The sequence below is a fragment of the Hakea prostrata genome, unplaced genomic scaffold, assembly GCF_041222555.1.
Source record: "Hakea prostrata isolate BN-2017 unplaced genomic scaffold, UWA_Hpros_2 contig_12, whole genome shotgun sequence".
Taxonomy (NCBI): domain Eukaryota; kingdom Viridiplantae; phylum Streptophyta; class Magnoliopsida; order Proteales; family Proteaceae; genus Hakea; species Hakea prostrata.
This window is the reverse complement of record NW_028291131.1, coordinates 278,449-287,663: the sequence shown is the minus strand read 5'-3', so window position 1 is coordinate 287,663 and position 9,215 is coordinate 278,449. Positions and strand designations below refer to the sequence as shown.

Here is a 9,215-nt window from a genome sequence, read left to right as displayed (position 1 = left end):
AGTCCGACCGAAGACGACCAATCATCGAATTTTTTTCTCCTGCCACCTCCCAAGCTAGATTCCGAAGGCGAGCAATCTCAACATCTTTAGCTTCAGAGATTTCCCGAAGCCTAGAAACTTCATTGCTCAACCTACTGAGTCTAGTAACTTGCTTCCACTTGGTTGTGGAAGTTACCAAGAAGACTCCCGCAAACAACTTTCGAGTTAGCGAGGAGCAGAAAAGTAAATTTTCAAAATCGAGAGGATAATGAAGAAAGACTTATATCACCAAGTGACTTCGTAAAGACTTCATCTGGAAGTTTGGAAAGAACTACGCTCTCAAAAGTCATTCGAGCAGCAGTACACCATTCCAACGCTCTGTCAAACTCGTTTGACACTAATTCAGGCGAAGGATGAGAAGGATGAACTACACCAAGCAAAGGATGAGCTTCATCACTTATCACCCGACGGCGCTTCCTAGTGGCAAAATCCTCCAATTCAGAAGGAGAGGAGGAGGATGCCAAACAAGCACTGGAGTTAGAAATAGGAGCAGCACCTGCTGGGACCACACCTTCATCAGACGCCAACATAGTTGCCTCGGATGCCTGAAGAGTCTCCTTCGGGGGTGCACCAACAGGCTCACTAGCAGGAGTGCCGGCGGCACCATCGGCAATGGAGTGATCAAGATCTTCCTGGGAAAGACGAGCGATCACTTCGAGCAAAGGAGGCGCAGGGACGGCATCAACAGAAGCTGCAGGAATCTGACTTGAAGATTCACCGCCAGCAGTCGCCTTACGCTTGGAGGATTCAAGAAATGTCTATTCATTAAATTAAGGGTAAATCTTTACAAAAGAACAAACTCCCTAAGCCTTTTCTTCATTGTTGCCCGAGGGACCCTGGTTGGGAGGACTTTTCTCAGGACCGTGAGAAGAGCCTTCCTCAAGAGTGGCATTGGCTGAACTCTCTACAACAACTTGAGACTCGGCTTGTGATTTCTCCTCTAGAAGTGCCGGCTCGTCATTGAGATATGCCTCATATTGAGGGTCAGCTGGAAAAGGATCATCTTCTCCCTGAGCCCAGTCTGGGAGATCCATACCAACTTTCCCGAAGACCTCTGGGTGGCATACCTCACGAAAAGGAGCAGTGTCGAAGTCAGGGATCGTTCCAAGGATCTGCTCCCAAACGTCGTTCTGCCCCATGCGATAGGCTTGAATGTTGTAGAAACCTAGCAATTCGGAGAAAGGTACGCTGTTCAAGTATTTCCGAATGCACTCCTTCCGAAGGTCTGGCTATATATGCTCAGGCTTGCTAGGGATCGCCAACTTCAGATGTTCTTCGAGCTCCCTACTTTTGATTTCAAGGCTGTCACCAAACAACGTGGCAGCTGCCTTTTGCTTCCTGGCCTCGCACTCGGCAGCAGAGACACGAATTTTCGAAGCTTCAAGGGCTTCCTTGATGGAGATCACTTCTTCCTCATGCTTTTTCTGCAGCTCCACGGTAGCTGCAATCAGCTGGTCTATTTCAGAATTGGCCTTGGCCAATTTCTCTTCACAAGTTTGCGATGAGGAGCCGGTGCGACCAACTCGGCTCAATGCTTCCATGTGTTGATAAAAGCTCAACACAAAGCATTCCCCGGGAAGACGGAAGATATCGAGAAGAAGTCATAAGAAATTATGAAAACATAAGTAAGCAAGAAGACCGGTACCTTGTAGATTGACTAACAAGGGAGGTGTCATCCAGGGCTTCGAACTCCTGGCGATCAGAAGGAGCAAGACTGAGGCAGCTCCATTCTGCAGCTTTCCCAGGATCCCGAGTAACCCTGTCGGTAATCTTCAGGGTCCACTGGGGGATGAAGACCTCCTCACCATCCGTCGAAGCTTTGGATTTTTTGTTGGAGGGAGCATCAATTGTGTCATGCCTCCTCTTGGTTCGGGCGGAGGAAGAGACATTAACCCTCTCCACCATTGGTTTCTTCCCTTTACCCGAAGCATCAGCTACAGGCCTGATATTCCTGATACCCCTATAAGAGGGGTCGGGAGAGGGAAGAGAAGCCTCTTGATCTATGGTCAAGACCCTGGGCGATCGTTGCTCGGCTGTCACAACGGCCCTAGCGGCCTTCACCTGCAGGCTTTCAGGGTTCGTTCTGGGAGGCACTGCAAAGAAAAAGGACAAGAATCAAAATTCAAAACATATCACTTCAGTCAAATCAAAGGATGATGGTTAGAAGCTCACAATGAGCCAAGCCCCAAGCTTCGAAGGATGGAGTTATACTCCACTTCATATCCATGTATCTCTTGATACCACGGAATGGATTTGATCTTCCTGATGGCCGCCTCGTCTTCTCTGGATAAGGGAAGGCCCCGGTTACTTTCGGACGAAGAAGTAAACCTCCTCCAGGTGGTCGGGAAGTTAAGATCTGATGGAGGCGCTCGATAGAGAAAGTATCGTTCGCGCCATCTTTTGTGGTTAGAAGGGCAAGTTCCTTTGACAAGGATGCTGCCCCTCCAATCAAGTTCAGCCTTATTGCGTTTGGAAAGAAAGACCCATCCGGGAGGAGGGGGAGGGGGAAAGAAGAAAAGGATGTAGAAAAAGAGAGAGGGGGGGGGGGGGGGCACCCCAACCAAAAAAACACCCCAAAGGCGGCGGTGGGGCCCCCTCCATTGGGGAGAAGCATTCCGGACAAATGTTCCGGTGATTCAAAACTGCGGAGAATAAAGGATTAAAAAAGGGAAAGCGAACCCCGCTTTCCAGTGCATCTATGTACAGAGAAAATTCACCCGAAAGGGATGAATCAACCCTCTCATCAGGGTGGGGAGCCCTAACCTGATATGAGGAAGGAAGGTCAAAATCTTGGATAGCTGAAAGAAGGGTTTCTCCATTGTAAATGGAAGGAACAGAGCAAGGTCCATGTTGCTTGTATCTCAAGATATCACGCAAGTATACGTATCGCAATCAAGTAATAAATGATAAGTAAAGTATCGATCCCACGGAGAATTATATCCTTAACTTTCAATGTAAAAGTAAAATTGATTTAAATGAAATTGACAAGGTTGATTGGTGATTGTCTAACTAATTAACCAAATGACAGGTAAAGAAAACTAAGGAACTAAAATGTAGATTTGAGCAATGGAAGAAACTTAATGAGTGACAAGTGAGTTAGGAATCAAGTTTCCCTTCCCCTGAATTTTATAACACAAATACTAAAGCAATACTACAACCCCAAGATAAATCAAGAACTTGGAATGAATGGCAATATGGTATTTTCCAATACACATAAGCTAGCATCCTAAATCAACATCTGCATATTCCTATGAAGAATTGAATTAAAAATGCAATTTAAATCCAATCCAATCAATGGTAATGTGAGGTAATTGGGTATTCCTACCCAACCTACTAATTAGCACAACCTAATTAAAGATTATGCTAACTCACACAATTCAACAAACACCTAGACTTCATTAATTTTCCAATTAATGAAATCATAACATTCATTCAAGAAAGATCATTCAAGAACTGAAATTAGTCAATATAACATGCTGAATTCATTAACAATAAAGTGGATTGCAATAAAACTAAAGAACACATGATTAGTTACATATCAAAATTCAGGTTTAGGTACTACTATCATCCCAACACAGCTAAGATTTATCCCATAACAGAATTCAAATGCATAAAACCAAGTATAGTTGACATGAGACTAGAAAGTAAGAAGATAGAGTTATAAAAACAAGAAGAAACTAAAGCTTCAATGCTTCCACACGAGCTCCAACCATCTTCTCCAGCAAATCAGCAACTCCAGCAGCTCCTTGCTTCCACAAGAGCTCCAGCATTCGTTCTCTACCTCCTTCCTCTCAGCCGAGTCTTCATTCCCCACCTTAGCCCAATGTCTCTCCTCTTCTCTCTTTGCCTCTCTTCTCTTTCTTCCATAAATGTCTTCAATCATTAGGTTAGATTCTGGCCATAGGATTAGAACTTTCCTCCTGAGATCAAGGGCTGAAAACCATCATGTATTTACAAGAATTTTGTCCACTTAAGTTAGCCCTTTTTGGTCAATTCCATTTGAATTGGATCTGAGAATATTCTGCTCCGTTGTTGTAGCAATGCAGCAACAACTCTACAACAAAGTTAGAGGACAGGTTCTTCTATTATGAATCTTCACCTACATTTTCAAGAGAAAGAGAAACAGTCAAATTCATCCATAAAAAGAAGGGAAATTCATGTAACGGTGACAATAATGAACTAAACAAAATGCAACATGTTAAGACTAAATAAGACAACACCTAATGAATACTATTACTAAAACAAAGACAAAATACTCCTAAATCAAGCCATCTCAAGTATAAAAGTTATCAATCTTAACTCTATTTCATAGAGTTATCACACCCCCAAACTTAAGACATTGCTTGACCTCGAGCAATAAAGACAAATGAAAACAACAACTAACTACTAATGAAAGCATGAGGAAATCAAAAGAAAAGAAAAGCAAATAACCTGGCTTAAGCATGCAATAGGATGAGTGTTAGACAGAAGTTGCCTCTCAATCTTTTTCTAAATTTTCAGATCCAACACATCTGGCCAATAACACTTAGATGTCATACTTTACTCATCAAGATGCTCTCAAGTGTGTGTGTGAAAGTTAAGGATCTTGCCCCATATCACCCTAGTATAGCTGAATCATGGTCATCAAGTTTAGTTCATTGATCTAATATGTTGACCAAATGATTACCTCTCCACTAATTAGGAATCCGTATCTTTTTACAACCCCAAGAACTTGTTTCATACTCTTTTGAGCATTTGACCCCCAAACTTATTATTTATGAATTTTTTTTTTAATTTTTTTTTTATGTTGTCATCTTGCCTTTTTACGCGAATATCGCTCATTTGTGATGAAGATACCCGGTTACTCAACAAGATCACAAACAAGAGTGCCTTGCATGCTCATATTTCGGGCCACTGTTGACGTCAAAAATACACATGGGTTACATGCATATTCCTGGTTACTAGGTTGCCCAAAACAGCGGAACATTATTCTCTTTTTCTTTCTTTCTTTCTTTCTAATTCTTCTTCTTCTTCTTCTTCTTTTTTTTTTTTTTTTTTTTTTTTTTTTTTAATACTCATATTTCGGGCCACTATTGACGTAAAAAATACACATGGGTTACATGCATATTCCTGGTTACTAGGCAACCCAAATCAGCGGAGTATTATTCTTTTAGGGAAGGGAAGGGGTCAAACCTCAATCAATATTCACAATGCACAAAGTTCTTGGAAACAACCAAATGGGGATCCCTAATGTGTAAGTCTTGAGGTTCTCATTTAACCAATTCTAAAATCCTAAAAACTCTCACATTGATCCAGCTTTCCCCAGGTTCTCTAGAGCTTGAAACATCACTTGGTGCATCAATAATATAGCATCACAAACATGAGTAAATGCATACATCAGATCATTATAGCAAAATTGTGCTAAGATTTCCAACAAAACCAGAGTAAGAGGCACTGACATTCACATTACTTAACAACCATCCAAATTTCATGAAAAGCCAGATTAACTACACAAAACATCTACCCAAAACAACTACTCTAAAACTGGACAGCAACTTTAAACTATACAAAGATCACAAAAAAAGCTGAAGAAAATTAAGTAATCCTCACAGGGACATCCATATCATGAAGATAACATATGCAATTATTGGAACATTGCAAAACTTACCCCCAAACTAAAGATGAGCAGTGTCCTCACAGCGAAAGAAAGGAAAAGAAAGTAAGGTAATAAAAGGAAAACACAGTAAAAGAAGAGAGAGAACAGAACTTCCCTGAACAAGCTAGGCCTCATCATCATCACTATGAAGAAATTTCTTGGTGGAGATGGATGTGAAGCGGTTCTCAGCTATGGGAGAGGCAAAATAAGAGGGACCTATTGAAGCACTAAAACTAGGGTCGGTTCTGCTCTTCTTCTTAGGGGCCATTTCGAATGGAATGCACAAGGTTGGCCCCTAACAACAAAAATTGAATTCAAACAAAAACACTATCAAACTAAACATAAAAAATAGAAACAGTAAAAGATAAAAAAACAACTAATCAAACAAACACTAAAACAGACCATATCTACATATCTAACAAAAACAGACACACCATACAAGTAGAAAACAAAAAAAAAAACAAACAAATAACGAACAATTAACTACAACTAATCAGACAAATAGCAAGAACAAACAAATAACAAAAACAGAGATGAGCATAGGGTAATGATGACCCAGAAATTCTGTGTTGGTGTGTGCGAGTGATGGTATCTCCAAAACAACACCTAAAACAAATGAAAAACTTTGCATATACCCTAACGAAAACAGACACCAAGACAATTTAAGAGCAAACACATAAACCATAAACCAAAAGTGAACATTCGACAATAACAGCAGCCAATCAGAAATTTCACAAATATGGAATGAAAGAAAAGAAATGGGGAGAACACTTAGCTGATGTGGTGTAGGGAAGATGGAAGGTCGAAATACCACAAAAACATGCTCGAAACCCAGTACAGCACCGGTAGTCCTCTGAGAAGTGATTCGATGATGGAATGGGGGAAAAAGTTAGGGTTTTTGTGAAAGATGGGCTATCGGTGAAGAAGAAGGTTGCTTTGGTGGGTGAATGTAGGTAAATGGAGGTGTGAAAGTCTTTGAGAAGCAGAAAATGGAAGAGGAGAGGAGAGTGAGTTGCAGTGGAGAAGAGAAGATGGTGCCGTGAAGGTCAAAGAAGGGAGCTGAGTGTTTTTGGATTTCGGTTTGAAACAAGAAGGTTAATGGGTTGGGGTGGGTATTGGTTCAGAATCAGTTCGAATCAGTATTGGTTCAGAATGGTTTAATAGAAGTTTTGAAGTGCAATTGTGATGGGTTGGTTGGGTTTAAGGTTAAACCGGGTCAAGTGAGTGGTTTTATCGTTGTTGTGGTGTTGCGGCAGCTTTGCTATAACAATGAACACAGAATGTAATTTTCAACAGAGAATGTAATGTGTCAACAGAACATGTAAGACCCGTAGCTGAGGATCAAAACTTTGTAGTAGCATTGTGGCCACATCGCTACAACAAAGATAGTGAAATTTGCTGGATATTGAAACATGCTCTGTTCAGCAGTTTGATTTAATGATAAGTTTGGCAAAACACCCAAGCACTCTCTGTTTGTTCCCCACACTTCCTGCACATCAAAGACACCTGTTAGCAAATTATCTGTCAGTGTTTTTTTTTTTTTCATCACACATTATGAAATACCCATGACTTTATTAAACGCCTAATGAACTACTAGCACACAGTTAAACTTAAAATAATGAAATTTAAGTGACCTCCCTTCTTTTTAAGCCTCTTGAAAGATGATTGAAGATTTGTCCCGCTCCAATGGTGCTTCCAATAATGCTTGATCCACTGCATGCTCTAGTTCCCAAGGCCATTTAATGATTTCTTCTTGTGCACCTTCCATAATTGGACTCAAACTCCTCTGTTGCTTCATGTACCTGTTGCAACATTCCTCCAACCAAATTTTAAGCTTGTACATTGAAGGATTGATCCCGTTGATCTCTACAATACTCCACCCCATTGCTCTTCTACACTTATTCAGCACTTCAAGTAGCATATCTTCTTGCTCTTTTGTTAGCAGTGCTGAAACAAAAACATAGAGTGTTTTGGCTGCATCCAAATGGGCATACTGAGAGTGTTTTGAAAGAGGTGTGAACTCTAACATAGGTGGCTCTTCAATTGATGGTTTAGGGGCTTTAGTTTCAAACTCAGATAATACAAGAGACTCAAATCTACTCCCACTCAATGCTTTAGCTGGTTTTGCCTCTAACCAATCCATATATCTACTTGCTTCATCATCCACTTGTTCAATTTCTATTGCTAATGAAAGCTCTAGTGGGTTTTTAATACACTCTGTCTCCAACTCTTCGGAAGCCAGCTCTTCAATGACATCCACAACAAAGCACTCTTCTATTGCATCTGGAGATCTAGGATTTTCTGTATCACTTGGCAATGATCCTTGAGATCGATTACTTAAAGCACTAGCCAGCTGTCCAACTTGATTCTCCAAATTTCTCAATGAAGATGCTTGACTCTGAATCATTGCATAATTCTTTGCCATATACTCCTTCAATAGAAGCTCTATTGATGAAGAGGGTTCCACAGGCTGAATTTTCACTTGCTGTTGAGCACTTGGAAGCTGGTGAGGTTGGGGTGGGATGGGAGATGGGCCTACATGCTGTCCTTGAGCATTCCAAGAGTAGTTAGGGTGCTGCCTCCAACTAGGATTATAGGTGTTGGAATATGGGCTATTGGCATTGCTGAAATTACCAACATAGTAAGCAAATTCTGGGTTAGATGGACAGCTATCAAAGACATGCTCCCCACCACAATATGTACACGAGACTGCTGTATTTTGTTGAGTTTGTACAGCTGTAGGCAAGTTTATGGATTTTAACACAATAGTTAGGGATGACACTTGTGAAGTTAAAGCTGTCACTGCATCTAACTCATAAATCCCTGCCACTCTCTTATTTGCAGCACCTCTCTCAGCTAGCCATTGGTAGTTGTTGTTGGCCATTCTCTCCAAGATCTCATAAGCTTCATTGTAAGACTTTGCCAATATAGCCCCATTTGCTGATGCATCCACTATGGATCGAGTTTGTCCACTTAAACCATAGTAGAAAGTCTCCATTTGAATCCAATGAGGAATACCATGGTGAGGACATTTACGCAAGAGCTCCTTAAATCTTTCCCATGCCTCATACAAAGATTCACCATCCAACTGTTGAAAATCAGTGATATCATTTCTGAACTTGGCATTCTTTGATGCAGGGAAGTACTTCATCAAGAACTTCTCTACTAAATCATTCCATGTGGCTACTGATTGTGGAGGTAAGGAGTTCAACCATGCTCTTGCTCTATCCCGCAATGAGTAAGGGAATAGCTTCAATCTCAAAGCTTCTTCAGTTGCTCCCGGTATCTTGAAAGAGTCACTTACTTCCATGAAGAGTCTAAGATGGAGATGAGGATCTTCTGTTGGCATCCCACTGAACTGTCCTATAGTCTGAAGCATTTGGAACATCACAAGCTTAAGCTCAAAATGTAATGCATGAATTTCTGGCCTTACTATACTTGGATTCAGCTCATGCAACCTTGGGACAACATATCCTCTAATGGCCCTATCTCTATCATCACCCTCAGCTGCCATATTATTCTCATTATTATTCAACCCATA

General features: G+C 41.1%; 1 non-coding gene across 1 annotated transcript; it reads left to right on the top strand.

Moving 5' to 3' along the window:
* The first annotated feature begins 8,688 nt into the window (after nt 1-8,688).
* Nucleotides 8,689-8,795, top strand: LOC148999372 (small nucleolar RNA R71). The gene has a single exon (XR_016170959.1). It is a non-coding gene; the product is annotated as a small nucleolar RNA R71 (small nucleolar RNA).
* Nucleotides 8,796-9,215: the final 420 nt, after the last annotated feature.